Here is a 22,261-nt window from a genome sequence, read left to right on the forward strand (position 1 = left end):
TTGGTTTCAGTGGGAAAGGTCATGTAATGGCGACACTTTTCAGCCAGAGCACTACATGATTCATGTGCAGCGACCCAAGATGACCTTTACAGTATTCAAGCCATTGGGCCTCGAGGGGTAGGAACCAGTACCAAATGGAATCACTAGAAGAGACACAACACACCTGGTTAGATGGGGGTAATGGCACACACAGGGCGAGGAGGTCGCTCGGGGTGGGACCACTTAGCCTACATCAGTCATATGAGCTAAAGCAAAGGAGGAAAGATACCCACTAATCAGAAATCCTAATGGAACAATTAGTGCAAAAGCCCCAATATACAAATAGTCACACATCGCCAGGTTATGTTGGATTTAGGGCCCCATTCAACAGAGTTGGTGTTGCAGTAGTGAAAGGAAGGAGCAGGAGAAGTAGAGAGAGATAACAGGAAGTGGCTAAGTTAAATAACCCACACTGTGAAAGAGTTAAAAACATCTAGGAGGAAATACAGCAAGGATACATCTCGGGACCTAACTCAGGGGCTGACAAGTAGCAAAGGATATTAAAGGTAGGAAATCAGCAGCCTGCTGGGGGCTTTAGCCCATAACCGGATGGGAGCTTAATAAAAGCCACTAGAGCTGAAAGGAAGTTTTCAGGGATGAGAACCAGAAAAGAGCTGGAAGCAGGCTCAAGTCCAGGAGGGTGACCACTGTCTATGGAGTTAGAAGTACTGCAGCTTGAAAAGATTGGAGGATGAGTGGGGGATAGAGAATTCTGCCAAATAAGGCTCCCATGGCAAAAGGAGCAAAACTGCACTGTCTTGCCCCATTAGAAGTTCAAGAGCCTACAGCAAGAGGGGGACAACTGCATGGTCTTGATCCAGTGGAAGGGTATTGCACGGCTAGAGATTCCCAGGGTTAGGCTTGTCTTCTCGACAATCAGACAAGACAGAGTCATAAAGTAAGCGAAGCACTTTTAAACACCTGTAGCCAGATTACAGAAGCCTTGCACCGCTGCAAGTGCCAAATTGCATGGTATTAGCACGTTGCCCTTTTTCTAAAAACAGAGGGACATATTAGAAAACCTCTGCAACATGACAAGTTCGGTTTGGCATGGTATAAGCACCCGGGCAAACATTGTAGTGGTGCAAAAAAATAAAATGTTGATGCATTTTTACACCAGGGAAACAATCGCCCTAGTGGTAACCCCATTCCATATTAGCACTAGGGCAAATTTTGCCCTACTGCAAAAGTGCAATGAACATGCATGTATCTTTTTTTGCACTGGGGCAATGTTTGCTCTGGTGCTTATAACATGCCAAACTGCACTTGCCATAATGCAATGGTGTTCTAATATGTTCCAGTGTTTTTATAAATAGGACAAACTTTGCCCTAGTGCTTATACTGTGCAACTTTACACTTGTGCAAAGTTTCTGTAATCTGGCCCCTTGGATTCTGCGTGCATTGAAGGATTATTCCCAGGGTGCAGCCACCCTGCATTTGCATGGATTTGAATAGCGATTGGACAGTGGGCTAAGCAAATGAGGTCTTCGTCTATTTCTCCATGCTGACAATGCTACCTAAGAATCTTCTCTTGCTTAATTGATTTCCCAACTCCTATAGGTATTCCTTCAGCCCATCCCTGAAGATAATTAACAAATGCAGGGTACTACCTTCTCACTTAAAGAGATCAAATGAGATGACTGGAAGGTTCTAAATAATTAATCATCACCAATCCCATTGCTGTGGACAGCCTTTCATACCATTGTTTTCAGCTCTATTTTATCCGATTTGTATCAGTGCAGAAGTAGACGCAGCCATTTGCAAATCAGCAATGGGAGCGGGACGGTGTCAGCTGCTAGATCACCTCCCCCCTGCATGAGAACATAAGCAACATCAGACATGTTTAGGCCTTGTTCTGCTTCAAAGTCGAGATGCAGGAACAAAGTGACACACATCTAGGCATACACCCTCACCAAAAGGGGTTCAATTAGAAAAAAAACATCTTATTTCCAGTGATGAAAATTTAAATCATGAAGTGAACATTAATGGCATAGAGCAGCAGCTTCATGCATGTGATTTAAAGTTAAAGGTCACTTTAAATAACAGACATGATGCTGCAGCCAGACCCTATCTATGCCATTGAGCCAGCAAGTAGGCCAGTATTTTTTTAAATGTATAACAATAAATACAAATGACTTTGGAAATAACCATATAAATCACATCAACACATGATACTTCCTCATAATCATGCAATAGAAAACACATCAAATATCATCAAGCACCGTAAAAATCACACCCCAAGCATGTATCAGATAATACAATAACTCAATATCATGCCCTTCCATAACAGAATCCCAGATCATATCTTCACAGTTAAAATCAATTGAATTATCATAAGACTTAAAATTCCATAAGTTAATCAACTTTTGCATCCCATAAGTAAACCTCGTAGTCTCAATGGTATGTTCGCCACACAATCTACATAGCCTCCGAGTGTAAGGATTCCTCCACCTAGCCCCTATAATCTCTAAAGTGGATGTCATATTAAATGTCATGTTTATATAAGATTGAATAGTATAACTTTTATTATTATTATTATTATGGTATTTATTGAGTGTGGACCTAGCTTCGAGAAGCAAAGGAGTGCTTTACAGAGGTATACAACAGTACAGATACACAACAGAGCCCTTTTTAGAAGTAACAACAGAACAGATATACAGCGGGGGGTAGGATACAGAGGGGCACAGAGGAGGGGTACAGCTGTACAGGATGGTGGGGAGTAGAGGGGTGGACAGCGTCTAGCGAGTCAGATGGTGCAGCAGGCGATGTAATGGCCTAGGTGTTGAGGAGGAGAGACTCCTTAAAGGGTTGGGTCTTGAGTTCTTTTCTGAATTGTAGGAGCGTGGGGGTGAGTCTGACAGGAAGAAGGTTCCATAGTCTTGGGGCCTAGGTAGAGAAGGCTTGTTTTGTGGTTCTTTCCTTTTTGCAGCAGCGGATTTCAAGTGTCCACGTGTCCTGGTTTCTGGTGGTGTGCTGTCTGCAGGGGATGCTGAGTTTCTTCACGAGGTAGCTGAGTGACTTGAGGGCGACTGCCTTATAGGTAATGCAGCAAGACTTGAAGGTGATTTGTGGGAGCCAGTGAAGGCCGATGAGGGCAGGGCTGATGTGGTTGTATTTGCGTAGACCTTTGATGAGGCATGCAGGAACAAAGTTGGAAATGCAGCAATGTATCTAGGCACAGTACTTCCTTGCAGGTAATAATACAAATATTCCCCACTATTTCTTTCGATGACTAACTTGACCACTGAGTTTTTACGATCTCTTTCACTTACGATTCTTCTGACCACCTGCTTATGAACCAGCTTAGAACACTGTACGGGTTGTACACCGAAAGATATATCCCATTGTTCATAATACAAAAATATCTGTTTCATGGTAGATACCTATGCAAATGTCATGTATAAGTAAGCCTGAACAAGCCAATATAACAAGGTGCCTGCCTCAGCACAAAGAAGCTTCCTGTGAAACATACATTTTTTCCAACATATCTTAGAGGAGATAAGAGTACAGATCAAACTCCAAACTAAGAAATTGAAAAGGGAAGAATGTAGGTAATTGTAACAAAGATCTCGGGGGGATAGCTCAGGGGCACCGTGCTCGTCTTGGAAGCAAGACGACACAGAGCAACACAGGTTTGATCCCCGGGTCCGCGCTTAGAAACCTCTGGGTATTAAGCGCGTTATAAATAACCAATCATATCATATCATATCTTAAGACCTTATCTTCCAGTTTCTCCAACTTATCCACATTATTCCACGCCCTCAGCTCCATAGGTCATATGAGCAAGCAGTTTGTCTCTATAGTCAGTAACAATTTTAACAAGATACCTCCCTGATTCACATAACTTATGCAAAGCCCCTAGCAATTGAATAGTTTATGAGTACACCAATTGCCAATGCAGGGACCAGTTCAGCTTGTTGTCTATCAGAAGTCCTAAATACTTATATACAACAACTTGTTCTAACTGAGGCTGATTGATCTTCTGGATATAGTTCTTAACTTGAACGTGTGGCGGCTTAAAACACATGATCTTAGATTTCTCAATATTGATCTTGCAATATTGCATCTGGCATACTGGCCCAAAGCTTCCAGATTTATCTGACGCACCTGAGGAGTGCAATCAAGAACAAGCAGATTGTCTGCATATCCCAGCCAAGAGACTGAGGTACGCCCATATTTTACTGGATAAAATCCAAGGCAGCATCCAAGTTAGCTGAATGCAGATTGGATAAAGTGGGGGCCAGAATGCATTCCTGCCTCACTCCCCCCGCCCACTACATGTAGGGATTCACTAGGACACCCTACCCACTCCATCCAACCTGATCCTGACATGCGTGTCAGTATGAAACAGTAATACCGGCATAGATTGTGGCAGTGGCTTCATGATTGTGATTTAAAGTGACCATTAACTTTAAATAACATGTATGACGCTGCTGCCTCTACCTATCTATGGTAGTAATGGTCACTTTAAATCACATATGTGAAGCTAATGCCACACCCTATCTATGCAAGTAATGATTGTCATTCTTTTCTGGCTGTGTGGACTGGTGTATTAAAGTGATGTTGGTTTCTGCTTGATGTTTCTATCTACATAGAGTTTTGATTAAATAAGTCTTCCAACCAACAGGTTCATGCAGAACAGGGCTGCATGACTTTGTGACCGCGTTACGCTTAGTTTTTCGGATCCCATAGCCTTTGAGTCATCTTCATTCGCAGGATGCAGTCAAAACTCTTGCCTGATCCAATAAAGCCCACTATACAAATTCAACAGTCTGAAGTACTGCATCACTCTTCCTCCTCCACTTACAATTTAAAGCAATAACTGACTTCTTTGTGGGTTATGCTCTTTGGAAATGTTGCCAGGTGTAACTGGAACATTTTCAAGCACTCTCTATGTTACCCTACACACAGCAGGGACTGGATTTAGGTTTTCATAGAACACCTTCCTGATGAATAGAGATTCACCGGAATGATGCACTGAATAACCCAATCGCTTTGATTGTGTTGATGTGTGTCTAGTGAAGCTTATGCTACGTTGGTCAGAGTTTCCATGTTTCTGGCAGACCCGTCGGATACAAGTTGTCATCAAACTGAATTGCTTTCAGCAAATGCTGAGGAGCGCTAGTCAGAAGCTAAAAAGCAGCCGAGGAGCCAGGATGCGAAGTGTCTGCTTTTAAGGTGTGGAAAGTTGGCAAAGTGAGCAAAGAAGTTTGATGTGGATACAGCGCTTCCAGTGTGAGACGGATATACATAGACCCTCATTACGAGTTTGGTGGTAGCCATGGAGCTATTTGCTCCATGGCTGTCACCAAACTGGGCTCATTTACCGGGTTCCTGCAATGAGGAATAACCGGGTCATTCCAACATTGGAGGACCCAGTAATTCCTCCTTGCAGGAACCATTCCCCATTACCATTTGAGCCCCCATGGGGCTCAATGGGAATGGGGATGGAGGTAACAACGGGCCGATTCCGACCGGCCCATTGTTAGCTCCCTGGTCCCCTCGCGGGACCCGGTAATGACGCCTGGTTTTACCAGGCGTCATTACCGGGTCCCGCGAGGAGACCTCGTAATTTTGCGGAATGGTTTAACAGGTCTGCCTCCATCAGCGGAGCCCGTTAATGCATTCCGCAAAAGTCGCAATGAGGCCCATAGTCTTAGCCAAGCTGAATAAGAAATGATAAATCCATTTTTTGTTTCGGCTATTGGGTACGCCCTGTAGCACTGCCTGTAAACTGAACGTGTTAGCATGCGAAATTGAGATAGGAGAGAGATGGCATGTGAGGAGGCGCACACAGACTGTGTGTGTTGTTTGACTTTTACCCACCCATGGTTATGCCAGAACCTCTGACCATTGCCACCCACTACCTTAGCCTCCCTGCCCTAAACCAGTGGTTGAAGTGAAAAAGAAAAAGCAGTAGAACCATGTTTTCACTTCCCCACCCGCCTTCTTGCCTTCCACCGAACCCCAACTCAAACCTCATACCTGGGTAAATTCCTTTCCTCCACTTCACTCCCTGGGTTTTAGAACAGTACTATCAACACTAACGAAAACACAATGAAAAAAATGCATTTAAATGACCACCAATAATTTGTCATTGTCCCCCAAAGCATGCAGCTTTAAGCATCCTCCCCTTCCAATTACCCACCATTCGCACCTCGCAAGGGATATGCCCCTGATTATAGGCACACAGACACACAACCGCCCATCACCTGTACGGTGTCTGCTGCAATCCATGCTTAATTGCAGAACACAAACACAGATCGCTTCTGAGCGGCGTTTTGTGACAACTCGCAATTGGCATTATGTCACAAGCACTCTAAATAAACAAAAGCATTCTAGAGCGTGTGAGATAGCGCAGCTTGTTGGGACACTGGGGTTTTACCAGAAGAACCCAAGTTCGAATCATCTGTAGGAAAGAAGTAGAAAAAAAGAAATATACCCTTTTCAGGACCAAGAACGATGCTCCGAGACATATAAATTAAGGGAACAATGGCTGATTTCCCCAAAACTTAAGAGTACTTTGCAACCTTTAGTTCTTGCCCAAAACAAACACTCCATGGAATGTCTGTGCTTTTCTCGATTCCTATCACCTTTCCCCTATCTCTACCCCCTTTCTGATATCTCTGGGGATAATCTTATCTTTTCTTGCACCTTATCCACTTCCGCCTACTCTGCCTTTCCTGTTTATTCCTCTGATAACTATATTCTCTCCCTGTCCATCATCCCTCTCCCATTACACCTATTTTCTCACTCCTCCAGAAATACTATCACTGTGACCTCTGATCTTTTAATACTTTTTCTTTTATTTCGTCTTGCTCCTCCCTTCTCCATTCTTACTCTACCTTTGCCTCTCTCTCAGCCGACGATGCTGCTTCTTCTATCTCTGTCTCTATCTTCTACTTTTGACTCGCCCTACCCTGCCTTCCCTTTTTTCTCCCACTGGCAAATCCCACCCAACCTTGGCTCATGTCTCAGCTTCGCTTCCTACGGCAGACTCTGCGCCGTGCTGAATGTCCTCGTTTAAGCATGCCACCAGTCTTCCAATCCTCTTCCAATCCTCAAAAACCCTCTGTTGACGCCTCTTTTCCAGCTAATTTCCACTTTACATCACTTCTCCCCTATCTCTCTAAATTCCTCAAACACCTTGTTTACTCCCAACTTTCTTCCTTTATTACTGCAAACTATCCTACCCCGCATTCAGTCTGGCTTCCCTCCCTGTCATTCCACTGAGACTGCTCTCCTCTGTCTGCAACTCACTCCTCTCTGCACGCTATGCACATCACTCTTCCCTTCCGATTCTTCTCGACTTGTGAGCCCCATTTGACACTGTTGATCATTCCCTTCTTCTTTCTTCTCTCTCCTCTCATGGGTTTTCTGGGACTGTCCTGCACTAGCTTAAATCCCACCTCTCTGATTATACTTATTCCGTCTCCTGGGCTGGCATCTCTTCTCCCACTCTCCCTTTCCATCATGGTGTCGCTCAAGGCTCTGTACTGGGCCCGCTCCTGCTCTCCCTCTCCTTTAAAATGTCATCCTTTGGTTTGTCTGACCATCTCTACGCTGATGACACCCAGCTTTTTCTATCCTTTTCTGCATTCTCTGGACAAGGACTGATATGTTTGAGATATTTCTCCTGTGTGAAAGATAGTGACCTAAAGAATCTGGGTAAGGCTCTCACAACCAAGACTAAAGTCAGGCAGAGAGACTCACAGGACCCCGATTGTTTTTTGCATATTTAAGTAACTTTGGGTCTCACCCTAAATTACTAGGGGAATCCAGACGTGGACCCCTTGCTCACTATTCTTAGAGAGGCACAGCTCCACCCTACTGATGAGGTCCAACCAGATTGAACTACGTGTCTGGGGTTGCTGTTGATACTCTTGTTCAGAGGAGAATTGTCTAGCATTTCGGTGCTGGACTGACCCTGGGCAGGACAAAGACTGATATGTTTAGGATATTTCTCCTGTGTGAAAGATAGTGAGCTAAAGAATCTGGGTAAGGCTCTCGCAAACCAGCACTGATGTCGGGCAGAGAGACTCTCAGCACCACCCTTGTTTTTTTCTAATCACCTTAGTCCCATGACTAATTCCCTTGTCTTATCCACACAGCTCTGAAGTTGTGGGACCTGGAAAGCAGCCTTGAGTGTACTCACAGTGTCAGTGTTTACTTGGGCTAGATGGTTACATGTGATTATAACAAATTAAATTACAGAGAATGCTTCAATAACGAAACTTTAATAATGAAAAAATATAGAATTTTTTACTTTGGTGGGTCCCCCCAATCCCATCATTTCCCTATGCTTTTAAACACACCCCTGTCCATTCCCCACCAATTTACACCCTTTACCCCACCCCATATACATGTTAAACATTCAATCTTTTTTCATTATTATTGTTTCTTTATTAAAGATATTCTCTGTTTTGTATTTGTTCAAATCACATGATCCAGAATATGAGCCATCCTCTGGGATTCTGTAGCCCTGTGACATTCTCCTACTGGGGTAAGAATGGGAACTTTCTCCTCCTCTTCTTTTAGGAGTCTCTGTGAACAACTGGGGCAAGACTGGGCCGATTCCACACACCATTGCCCTAGGGTTCTCCTTGGGTAGGATTTCTCCCCCACGAGAATCCATTTCAGGCTGCAGTAATTATACCCACCTCAGCCAAGGGCTGCCAACCTAGACTTCAGCTAGTTACAGGCTTATATAAGATTCTCAAGGTTGCAAGCTTCCTTTCAGCCCTAGAGGCTTGGCAGCTACCTCCAGAACCTAAGGCAGGGACCCAGCATGCTCCTGCCTCTACTCTCATGTGCATGTGTTAACTCTCACAGGGTGTGGCCTATTTGGCTTGGTCATCTCCCGTGCTCTCCTTTGGATTCTTCTGCTGCTCTTACTGCCAAACCATCCAGTGTCTAGAACACTATCCTAGCTCCCACACAACTTTGTGTTTTGTGCTTTTTTTATATTGTGGATTTAATACTAATTAATTCAATAAGAATCCTAATTGGTGGGTCAGTTTTAATTTTATCCAAGGGTCTTGTGATTGGTTTGGGCTTTGTGATTCCACCACCTCTCCATGTGTTTGTTTTCCTTTCCTGCCAAGTGTAATCAAGTGATGTGTGTTTTTTAATGAATCTGGTAGGTTAATAATCTGTCCAGATAAATCAAGTGCTGAAATGGGCTATCTGCCATGATGGGGACAGGCACTAGAATCATGGACCCCGGGCTATGCCACATTCCATATACACGTGTCTTCAACAGCTCTTCTCACTACTCACTTAAGTCTGGTTTGCATTGTGCAAATATGCCCTGTTAGTTTTTCCTTCTTTGTGGAACACTCTTGGGCTCTTGTCGGGAATTTGGTGTGCGGGCCCAAGTTGCACTGAGTGATGAATCCATCTCTGTGAGCGGACTTTCCTGAATTAAGTAGCCAGATTGCAGTGTACATTGTATACTTTGCAAACCTTTCCTTATGCTGATATTCTAAGGCGTTCTGCCTCCAAAGACTGCTCCCTTTAAATGTTGCACTATGGGACACCTCTCCTCATTTCTCATGTGATATATTTTCTGATGAGCTATTCTAGGGGAATCTCACTGGCTGGGAGATTCTAGGGGAATCTCATGGACTGAATCAGTGGCTCTGCAATGCGTGATGGAGCACCAACGGGAGTCTCGGGTATCTCTGGGGATCCCCCCAGATACCTTCTCCAAGGGTCGCATCACGCAATGGTTGACTTCGCCTGGCCCGCCAGAAGTCCCCAGTCCCCCTATATGGTCTCTCTAGAAGTGACTCTGCAACAGTTTGGACACAGAGGCCCAATTCCCAGCGTGAACTAAGAAGGATTAACACTACATTTCTGCCCTGACTCCCAACACATCCTAAGAACGACAATTGGTGGACAAGCTGCTAGTTCCTGGGAAATGTAGTCCAATTCTCCAGAATACACTCAGAAAGCCAAAGCTGACCACCCAGTAGTTTGAAATAATAAAGTTCTGTGTAAACTTTATCACCAGCATCAGTAATTTTTTCCAAGCAAGAACATCTCAAAGTGCAATGGTACGGAGTCCAAAAACAAACCATAATTGGGATATCTTTTGCATTGACATTGTTCTATTGACAGTCACTTTCTTCGCCTTCTTCACAACTGAAACAGCTCTTGATCGATATGGATGTTTCCCCAAATGTTTACCCTTAAAGAAGAACTGTGGAAAAGGAGAGAAAGTGTTGACATACTTATTTTAAAACAACTTTACAATTTAGTTAAGCTATCATATTCAAGTACATTTTAACTAGATGCGTAATGTTTGATAGAATTGTTTTTTTAACAAATATTGTCTTATTTTCCTGTGTATACCAATTATCCTAATGAGAAAGATCCAATTAGAATCCCTCCTCCTGTCCAACCATTTACAGGTACTCAACATTCTTACATTTCTTGTTTTTTGGTGTACTTGGATTTTTATTTTGCAAAATGCTTCTATATATGTTTTTCCAAACTTTTGTTTTACGTTCCAGCAGTTCTGTCCACTGGTCTCATCACAATAGTCATTTTATTTTTTGGCACCCCATCTTGATTTTGTTTCAGAAGACTAAATTCGACGTGCCTCAATTTTCCCAAAGTTTCCGGTAACTGTTTTTTTAAACATTCCGTACAATGTTAGTGGCTTCGTTAGGGTGGTTTTGTACGATTTTATAATGCTGTTCTTCCCTGTGGTTTGGAAACGCATATTCTTTCACTTTTCTCAGGTCAGGAACGTCTGTGAAACATGTTTTGCCATTAAATGATTTTAAACTATTAAAGGTAATTTCGGACCTGTTATCAACAATTCAACGATATCTGAGTGGTTTGAGAAAGGTCAGATGGTTCCAGTGGTGGAGTTTAAGGAGGAAGATCTTGGGGCATGAATTGTAAAGGAATATCTTTTTTGTGGGGGGCGGGGTTTTCTAGGAATGTAATGGAGGCTTTCTTCTTTTTTAATGTTCTGTTTGTTCTGTTTTTTGGTGGATGCTCCCTTTTTTGGGGTCATCCACATTATTTTTCTTCTTTTTTTTATTTTTAAACTGGACAATTCAGGGATTGCCCCATGCCTCAGTATTGTCTGTGCTTGGTCCCCGGAAAGCATAATTCTATGACTTTTGTACTACACCATGTGAGTTTTGACTTGTTTTACTATTTTCAGCAGTAATAAGTTATAGGCGATCGTGCTCAGGTATTTCATTCCTATATAGTGTTCATATTTTATCCATATTTTGTTGTAATCTTTCATACTAAGATGTGCTTTTTTGTTATCTTTATCTGTGTGTTGCTCTGCTGGGCTTGGATGTTTTATACCTCCTATATGTTTTCTCTTTTTTTATTTACTAATACATTTCCATATCGTAGGGTGTTTTGCCCTACTGTGTGCTCAAGGAGTAGTACTAGCCTCTTATGCCATTGTTAATTTTGTTACTTGCCGTTTAAGATTGAATTGTAAGACTTCTAACAGTTTATTTCAAATGTAGGGTCTATCTTTGTTCCCTGTCTGCCCATGTGCCCTCAAAACAGAGGGCAACTGCTTCCCATGTTCCTTAAGAAAGCCTGTTCAAGTATTCCCTTGAATGCCTATCAACATCAGTTTCTGATGCAAACACCAATGAACACAATATAGTTTACATGATGTTACATTGCTGTGTCTTTTAAGTACATATTTTGTTAAAAAATAAAATAAAAGTTCCTAAACCCAAATTTGCCCCTCCTAAAATGTTTTGGTTATATTCCTTATTGTCTGAATTTCATAACCCAGGGCACATGTCTGGTGGAAATGGTTGTGTTTTCCTTCACAATATCAAATCATTGTGTGTAGGTGTATTTTATAGTGTCAATTTTTCATAGTAATAGGCAGTGACAGTATATAATTGGAGAAAGGGCCCTGGTGAGGTCATAGATGCCAACTTTTCACAGTGGGCTCTAGGGTCACTCATGTGTTGCTCACTTCCATGGCCCTCACTCCAGAAATGTGCATAATTTGCATAGCTCCTCACTAAAATGAATATATATAATGATGGGGAAAACACAATTATTTGGATTTATAATTAACCCAATTGTAAACACTTGTGTATTAGTGCATGAGCTATTTTCGGAAATGAGCATTTATTTTTGAACTAAGCCCCCCCCCCCCGCCCCAATAACATGTGTGCCTGACTCCAAAGCACTTAAAACATTTCTTTTGGTGGGGGGGGGGCAAAGTAAAAAAACCTTTATGCTGCAAAATCTGCAAACTTTAGGAAGTCAAAGCTCTGTCACTGGCAGAAGCAGACCTCAGTAAAGCCATTGTAAGGAGATGAAAGGCCTGCTTCGCACGTAAATGGATCATCGTTCTAAGTGAAAACCTTTCTTCTCAGCCTGCCTTGCTCGCAGGTTTCCTGACACGTTTGCAGCCTGGAGGATTTGTTGTTTTTTGCAGGCCAAACCCTCAAGTCACAGGCCAGTTGACAACTCTGCACCTACCCTTGGTCAAGGGGGTATGCCTCACTTAGAATGATGCATATTGATTTTAGGAGCTCAATGATATGCTCCACATTTGCTCTGTTACTATTCAACACCATACATCGAGGTGAGGGGTCAAAGAATGCTGGGAATGAACAGGTAGGTGACTGTGATCTCACATCTCTGGAAACTATGACACATGTCCGGCTTTTTCGATCCCTGTGTAAACATATTGAGCTGTAAACCCTGATCATCATATTTGAAGCCAGCGGGTTTACACACTGGTAGCCTGCCTAGTACTACTTATACGTGCTAGTTGATTTACCTGCCTTGTTGTCAGTGGCACTGTTTTTGAGAAGCACCTTGTGAAGGAGAAGTAGGAAAATGAGTCTGGGGAGGGCAGTGTGAAGAATAGAAACGATCTACTGATTATTCTACTTTTAAAAACATGGTTATCTTTTGCAGGCGGATGTACATTTATTTTTAATGTCTTTTTTCCTTCTGTTGGTTCATTCTGATGTGCATAATTGAGCCCAGTGAAATTGTAACTTATTAATGATGTGCACATTGCTTTGTTTTTTATGAGTCATGTGCTCCAAATGAAAAATTGAATTGTTTATAATTTTTTCTAGAGCTTTTTCACTGACAAACACTAGTTGTTTCATTTCAAATTTTGGAGGGCTATTTGCTGACTTTTACTCGGGATTTGCCTCTGGGTAGTTTTTCCAATTTTGTGATCTTTTTCCCAAATATTTGTTTTATTTGCGCTGTACTCGGTAGCTCTCCAGCATTAGGGATGGGCGCGCCCTGCACAGTATTTTTAATTATGCGCCATGTACTCTGATGACTCCTTATTGTCTTTTGCTTGAGCTTCATTTCTTCCAATTTTTGTTTTACAGCCCTCTTTGTTGCATTTGCAGAATGGTTGTTAGCATGTGTATATCACACCATTATGTGAAGAAATCACTTTCCCTCCACATTCTAGAGCGATATTTCGCGCATTTCCACATTGTTTTAAATCTTTTTTTCCCCTTAGGTGCATAACTGTCCACCATGCACTCAAATAATAGTTCCATTTTGCAATTTAAAAAAATGACAGTAGCATTTTCCCCATAGAATTGCAGAAAATAAATGTGGCACCTAGCATTCACTTTGTGGAGATGCTTTTCTGCTCTTATTTTCTATGCACATTTAGTTTGAGAGACTTAGATCGTGTGCACATTCTACTGGCTTTGCCTCGGCCATGTACTGCTGTCTCCCTCTACTTACTTTTATGGGGTTCCTACAATTTACATGCTTGTACTGGAGGAAAGATATCTAATGTCGATTCATTTTGGTTGTGTCAAGCATTTCACGCCAAGATTTTCAACAGCTTGCACATTATCCAATACTGTTGATTTTATTGACTGTGGAGAAAAAACATCTAATTATTGTTTTGTGAAAGTAAACTAGCTGACTAAAAGACATACATCAGCGGAAATAAGGGAGTATATTGTTCGGAAACTGCAGCATGAAAATGTGGTTTAGAGGGTTTGCTGGCATATGTTGTTGGACACTGGCACAATTAAAGTGGGGTCTTGCTGGAATATTGTGCTGAGGAGACTAATTATAAACTTTTGCAACATAGCATTGCTGCTGTAAATTCTTGAGTTAGGCCTCCTGCTTTGACATTGGGCACTGGCAACATGGACATGTGTTGCAAATTCTCCTGCGTTCTGTTGATGATCTCATATATTGGAGTTGTTCATGTTTTCCCCTGCCAAACCGATTTTAAATTGTGTGGACTTTGACCAATTTTTCAGAAATATGTGTTTTAAATTGTATCACGTGAACCTATCATTAACGAAAAACTCTTGCTCGAGCCAATTCGTTGTTAACGTTTATGACTATAGCCCTTGACAATTCAGCAGTCACCACTGGACAGAGACTGTTTACAAAAAGATATACACAAGGGGAAAACAAAGCCACGTATATGTTCTCTTACACATTCCCTCATGTCAGCTACCTGCTAAAAAAAATGAAGACACACATTTCCTTGGAAAAATATATGTCAATCTATTCATCCATCATATCCATTCAATACAGTTCCAAAAAATATATTCTTATTTAGAACAGTTACTACAAATCATTAACAGATATTCATATCAAACACATGAATCCATTTCACAAACATTCAATATCAAAAATTATCCTCACTGGCTAATCTAAAACATGTAATCAAATCAAACCTATAGGGGTACAAGTACTAGTTTCACTTGAGAGGGATAATTACTTTTACTGGCCCACCTATATCAGGATGAAAACATTTTGGTTTGGTTCCTCTTAAACAGAACATTCCATTTTCACAATATATTCCGGCATTGGTAATTCCTTAAACTCATTTTAAAGGGGTGTAAGAAACCTCAGGGTATTCTCACTCCTAGACCCCCACACCCCCCCCTTTGATCCTCTGCTAAGGTGGCCAGGGAAAGGCCATTGCTATTGGATCCCTACCAGTGCCTTAAGTGGCACTACAAATCGAGCCGGGGCCCATCGAGGGGGCGTGGCCTAACAACGGGGGTCTTGATGGGCCGTTAGGCCACGCCCCCTTGACGAGCCCCGGCTCAATGGGCTAATGGCACCCCTGCCAGGCAGCCTTTTGTAGAGATTAGCACCCTCTCCCCTTTGGGGGAGAGGGTGCTGATCTCTGCATTTCTATTCTATAGGCTTGCCTGGCAGGGGACAGCGCCTCTCCTATTCAGCCTTAATGGTGGCGCTGCCCCTCGCCAGCTGGGGAGGGGCAGCGTCACCATTAAGACTGAAAGGGTGAGGCCACTGGAAGCAGAGGCCTTTTTCCTAAAGACTGAAACTCCCGAGAATCCACGGGAGCTTCAGTATTTAGAAAGCAAGGCCTCTGCTTCCAGCGGCCACACGTTTTCTCCATAATGGTGGCGCCGGCCCACGTGCATCCCTTGATTAAAGGGATGCCTCGCAGGTGCGGCGCCACCATTATGGCTGAAAGGCATTTTTTTCTGAAGCCCGAAGCTCTCGCATACGAGCGAGAGCTTCAGGCTGTAGAAAAAAATGCTTTTTCCTGTAGTGGCCGGGGCTGACAGGGGAGATTAGTGGGCCCCGGCAGGGCCCCGCCTCAAAACGAAATTTCGGAGACTGCCGGGGCCCAGCCCCGGCAGGCCCCGGCCCACTTAAAGCCCTGATCCCTACCCTGGGGGCAGAGAAGTGAGGGAGGAACACCTGGGTGGAGGTTCCTTGGGAACTGGGAGTGGGGTGCCCTTGGGCAAGACACAGTATCCCCCTTTTCCTAGTGACAAGCAACCCAACTTTTCCCCAACGTTTATGGGCTACTGTAAACCAGCTACCCTCATTTCTCCACAATTGACACTTGACAGTACTGGGACGAAGAAGAGGCAACTAAGAGCAATGAAGACTATGGTCCTTTACCACTTTAGCACTGGGACGAGGAAGATGCCTGATAAGAGCATGGAAGGTCAGGCATGTCCCTTTAATGGTGGTCAGGCAAGGCCGATCAATCACCCACACCTGCAGCCTGTTCAAGGACTGGAAGTGTGCAAATGGAGCCCAACCCAGTGGCAGAGAGAATGACAGGAGAAGGACCAGGAGGTCGGTGCATGCAGCAAAGGAGCCTACAGCGTGGTGTGAGAGTTGTCACCCCCTGGAGCAGACTGGGAAATGTCAAGGCAGCCATGCAGAAAGGCTGCCTCTTTCCCTTCTACTCAATGTGCATGTTCCCCTGTGGTGGAGGACCACCCAAGAAGTTTCTGAGGGGCAGGAACTAGAGCCTGACGCTAAAGGAAGAAAGCTGTGTGATCCACACGGCAGCACAAACTCCTAAAAGAGCCCAGTGAGTTTCTAGTGCTTGAGAAACCTGGTGTGCGTGTGTGAACTCTTTATTTCTTGAATCCTGTGCATCGGAGTGGTTGGGTGCTTGGGGACAGCATGTTTTCGAAAAATCTACGATCCCTTTCCTCTTCAATTAGCCAACCGATGGGGATATTTTGTATCAGAGTGGTTGCATGCTTTGGAATAGCACATTTCTAAAGTCTCTGAACCCATTAATTTTCAATTAGCACACAGATGAGAATACTTTGTGGCGAAGTGGACACGTGTAACGGAAAACACGTTTTCGAAGGTCTCCCAAACAATGAACCCTGCAATTAAAGCAAAACAAACTAATACAAAACTATAAATAAAGTGAAAATGGACCATAAGCAAGAGGCTAATAATTGAATACCGAACAGAATTTAAAACCTTGCTACCACACAGAATTGCAACATTTGAAACACAGAAGGGGGCGAGGGGAAACTTTATATTCAATTAAACTATTATCAGTTGAATTGATAAAAGACTATTACAAGCAAACCAATATATATTGAAACGCGTAACAGGACTGTTACAAACAAACCATTATATGTTGAAATGCCAAAAAGGAATATAACTCTAAACAAACAGCAGTACAAGAAGTCCTAATTAACCGTGGAATTTGCAATCAGTGTGAAAGCTGCAAATTATCTGAACAAATATTTAAACCAACATTAACGGAACTGTGGAGACAAGGATATTTTTTGTTTCTTTTGAATTATATGGCTTCAAACTTGGGGACGGGAACCCTAAGTTCTAACCAGGAACATTTAATTTCAAGGTTGTTTCAACTATATCTCTTGAAACTTGGGGAAGGGAACCCCGATTTCTAACCAGTAACATTTCATTTCAATATTGTTTGAGCTGTGTGACTTGGAACTTGAGGAAGGGAAACCTGAATCCTGACTTGCGGAACAGCATTCCAGAGACCTGAATAGGACTATTGCATCCTACATTTAGGAAACGGAACTTTGAGACTTCTATTTTTGTGGAACTGTTTTATACTTGACAAATGGAACTGAAAGGAAACTGTGAGCTGGAAGAAGCTTGGCACTTTATGTTAAACACTGTTTTTTATTTAGTTGCTGACATCCCTACCCATTGCATAGATTAGCTGTGAGGGCAAGCATAGGTTTTGGACTCAGACATATTCCTAAATTGAACTCTTTGGCTCAGACTTTCATTCGTTTTAGTTAAGTAGGAAAATCCCATTTTAGCATAGGGCAAGTAAGACCTTTTTCCATCCCGACATTTAAGTTAATAAAGTTGTTTGTTTTGAATCTGGAATCTGTTGTTTGTGTCCTCCTTCATGATGCCTTCACAGGTGCCAATGTTATACTTGGATGTTCCTCTTCTACATCCCGAGAACTACATTAAAGGTGATTCCATTACAATTAAAATAATTCTGAAGGTAGAATGATGCCTCTAGAAATTGACTGAAGCAACCAACATCAACCTTGTTGGATGATCAGGATTTACACCAGGCATAGGCAGAGCCTTAAACTTTCAATGTTGAAAGAAAAGTACCATTAGGTGGTATTTTCTTTGCCTTTACGGACCTGTCCAGCTTGTTATTGGATATACTTTCGAATCTAAATATTGACCAGGAATTCTTAAGCCTAATTACACAACTATATATGCCTGCATGACAGCATATTTAACCTATAAAAGGCCAGAAGATAGAAACTATATCTTTGCTATACAGTCAGGGCCAAGGCTGTGTAATTGTGCCACTTATAATTAATTTGTATTTCAATTGCTTAGTTAACTGCTTGTAATCTCTGACTCCTGAAGTTCCGCCAATTGGTAAAAGATTACTGCTTTGTTTGGCCTTTGCCGGTGACATTGTTTTAATTGGTAGGTCCTCTAGTGCTTTCCAGATACTTTTAGATGGTTATAAAACTGATATGAACCTCCATGAAATGATGCTAAATGTTTCCAAATGCCAGGTCATGTGTTTGCATAAACACCACATATTGGAGTGAAACTCCCCTATTGGTCCTGAATCCGTAACAAAGCTTGAAAGTTTGACTATCTTCGAACAAGTTCTAAAGGAACATGGTCAGGCCAGATCCCAGAGGTGATTAAGATAATTCCAGAGTAATTTGTTTCTCAATCTTTTGGCCTAGCACAGTAATATGCTGGGGCTTGGGGCAAAACATCTCTAGAACCTATGTAAAAAGCTGAATAGAACTTTTTAATTGACGTAAGGAAATCTTCAGTAACTGAACTTTGTCAAAGAGAAGAATTGACCCCCTCCATTGATGTGACTCTTTGTTGCTACATCCATTTCCTTGATACACTTATGATCTTACAATAAAGACACTGTGGCATAATTTCCAAAAATGCTCTCCAATGGGAAAATCCCATTAAAAAATGGTTGGTAAATCAGGCCCATTGTATCACACAATTATATATGACATCATGGGTTTGTGTAATAGTAAAGCCTCTATGTGGCCATTTTATGTAAGAAATGTTGTGTGCTAATTTAACCTTGCACATTTATTATACTAGAGAAATGATAATACCAAAAATGCACAAAAAATCTGTTAATGCTTGCTGCAATAAAAAGACCTGAGATATCAATGAGTTATGGTACTCATTAAAAAAGCAGAATCACCTTAATGGAAGCCAATATCTCACATAGGAACACTCAACACACTAAACAAGCAACCCCTACTGCAAATAATGAATATCCGCGCTTATTTCTCATTTGCAAATTATAAAAATATAATGTTCATTAATTGAACCGTGAAAGAATGTTTAGAATCTGGTAATTTCCATCATCTGAACCTTTTCCTTCAAATATAATAATATTTTAACTAATTCTAATGAAAACATTCATTTTAATAGTGGTTTAAAATATCAAAAACATGTTCTTTTTTAAACAGTGTACTAAAAATTCCTAAAAGCTAGTATTACAAATACATAGATCTCACAAATTGATAAATGATTAAATCCACACACAGATTAATATACAATACAATATCAAATTACAACATTATGAATTTCAATATTCTAAATCAAAGTATTGTGAACAATGAAGTTCAATTGTGAGGATTGAATGTTATATTACTTAACACAGATTGAGTTAGTTAAGGGTTGATATATAAAAATGTTTTGCCGTTGAATTATTGATACTCCTTCATCAGGACCAGAGATTGCTAATGCTGAACCGTGTAGCAAGTCAAATAAAGATAACTAATTGCTAAAATGAGATTTAAATCATCAGAGCCTGTGCTGGGCAATTTTGTTCAGTTACTGCATCACAACATGGGGCTCTTCCCCAAAAACCTACGAGGGTACATGATTGGATAGTTGGGGTGATAGTGCCTATGCACGGCAGCTATAGAGCTTACTCTATTGGCCCTCGCATGTCAGGTGGCTTGCCTGCTCCTTCCCCAGAAACTATCTATTACATTGTTGCAGGGTCGCCGGATTACCATTGGCCCTTGCCCTCTGTCATCCACCCTTGGGTTTGTGTTCCCTGATTGGCTGGAGCTGATCCCAGCTCTGTTCTCAGCGCTCAGTGCACCTTCTCAAGGTGATGAGAAAGAGTATGTGTATCCATAAAGACGTTGACTGGATAAGGTTTAAATGGTTGTCTGAGTGAATATCTGTTCGCATATGTGGATGTCACTGGCCCTTTTGGTGGCTTCCCAAACAGCGAGTAGCATCTTGTATTCTTGACTCTTCGGGCTGTCATGTTCATGGGGGCGAGGAGGGGCATTATAGGGACCCTCTCTTCATAACTAACCCTTTCAAAGATTTTACCCTGGTGATTAAGAGAGAAGTATTTCTTCCACTATAAAGCCTTTTCCGAAAGTCATCATTATTTAATCGATCACATTTGTATACAACATTTTTTTTAAATAATTCTCTCAGAGGTTGTTTAGCCAGGCATTCAATAACAATATGTTTCAAGGTCTCACTATCAATGCTACAAAATCTACAGTTGCAGTTAGGACTAATTATCCTGTGAGGTTCCATTTCTTTGGTGTGTCTCAAATGTAACCTAAAACTTTAAAAGGTTTGCAAATATCGTCCATCTGTACATCTTTCTAAATAGGATGAAATAATGCCATACCGCTTATTTTCAGTGGTTAATTCTTGAGCTAGTTTTTAGCAGCCTCTTTTATCACGTGAGGATCCAATACCAATCATACAACTTTCTCTTTACTGCATTCGGGTTTGTAACTAGGATTTCACTACTTATATTTAAAATATTTAGGATTTCCACACATTTTCCTTTAAAATGTTCCAAACAATGAAGATCGGGTTTCACTAACTGTCACAATAGATCATAATATAATATTTTCCACTGCCATAATTATATTTCCATAAAAACAAACAGCCTTCCATTTATAAAAAGCATTGATTGAAAGTAGCCCTATCTCGTATTTTAAAATTGCTGATGGCACACAAATTGGAAGGGAGAGTGCATTACGCCAAATCTACCCCTCTAGCTTTCCAAAATCAAATTCCTCAGACAAGGCACTTGTTTCAAGGCCTGTCATGCCCTCTTGGAAGACCTGGGATCGCTGGCAGCGCCATTAGGTTGTTCCATCACGTTTCTACCGTTCTGTCAGTAACGGTCTAGTAGTTTTTCCCAAGATGGCCGCCACCCGGCATTTACCGACAAAGCAACAGCACTTCGGTGCGTTGCACTTTGGATTCTTCCGTGCACCTACGCTCTCTCTCTATCACCTGCAATAGCATTCTCAGCCCTTCTCTGTTAGTGAGCTCTTCCCTGGAGTTCCTATTTTCCCTTCCTTTGTAGTGACCCTTTGCATTTCTTTCTTTGCCCTGTGCAGTCCTCTTGTTTCCTACTTCCCTTCTTTCCATTCTCCTCATGGCTCCCACCGCGTCTTGTTACCTTTTGCTTTCTCTCTCCTCAGGGAGTCTAGATCACCAGCTGGAGCATCACTTTTTTCATACCAAAGAAAGGATCTACTGAACTCAGGCCCTGCATAGATTATCGTGGCCTAAACCAACACACCATTAAGGACCAATACCCCAGGCCTTTAATCAAGGAAATCCTGGAAGCGGTTCAGGGGGCATCTATCTTCATGAAGTTGGACCTCAAGGGAGCTTACCATTTGTTGCGAATAAGTTCGGGCGATGAATGAAAGACGGCATTCAGGACTCCCCAATGCCACTTCGAGTATACCGTTTTGCCGTTTGGACAAGTCAATGCCCCTGCCGTGTTCCAGAAATTCATGGACAAGTTGTTTGCAGATCTGTTATACGTGAGCATAGTAGTCTATCTGGATGATACCCTGGTGTACTCTTCCTCAACCGCTGAACATCATAGGCATGCTCGTGAGGTCCCATCTCGTCTTCATCACAACCATCTCTATGCCAAACCAGAGAAATGCTTGTTCGAGGTATCCACTATTTCCTACCTGGGCTACATCCTCTCAGCCGACAGGATACAGATGGACCCTGATAGGATCCAGGCAATTGTGAGATGGCCAACCACTAAGACAGTGAAAGACATCCAACGTTTTTTAGTTCTGGCAAACTTCTATCATCGGTTCATGGCTGACTTTTCAGACAAGGTCTTAGCCTTCCCTCCTCTGCTGAAGAAAGGGGTACCATTTCTATGGGTTCCGGAGGCCGAACAAGCCTTTATCCATCTCATGCAACCCCTTCACCACAGCACCCATCCTCAAACAACCCAATCAAAGCCTTCCATTCGTGGTAGAGACAGATGCCTCCGATGGTGCTATATGGGCAGTCCTTCTCCAGGAAGGGGAAGACAGGCTAGAACATCCTATAGCCTACCATTCATGGACGCTAACCACAAGCAACCTTAACTATTCTGTGATCGAGAAGGAGCTGTTTGCCATACATCAGGCCTGTGAAGAATGGCGGC

Source organism: Ambystoma mexicanum, chromosome 10, assembly GCF_040938575.1.
Source record: "Ambystoma mexicanum isolate Mex_15411 chromosome 10, UKY_AmexF1_1, whole genome shotgun sequence".
Taxonomy (NCBI): domain Eukaryota; kingdom Metazoa; phylum Chordata; class Amphibia; order Caudata; family Ambystomatidae; genus Ambystoma; species Ambystoma mexicanum.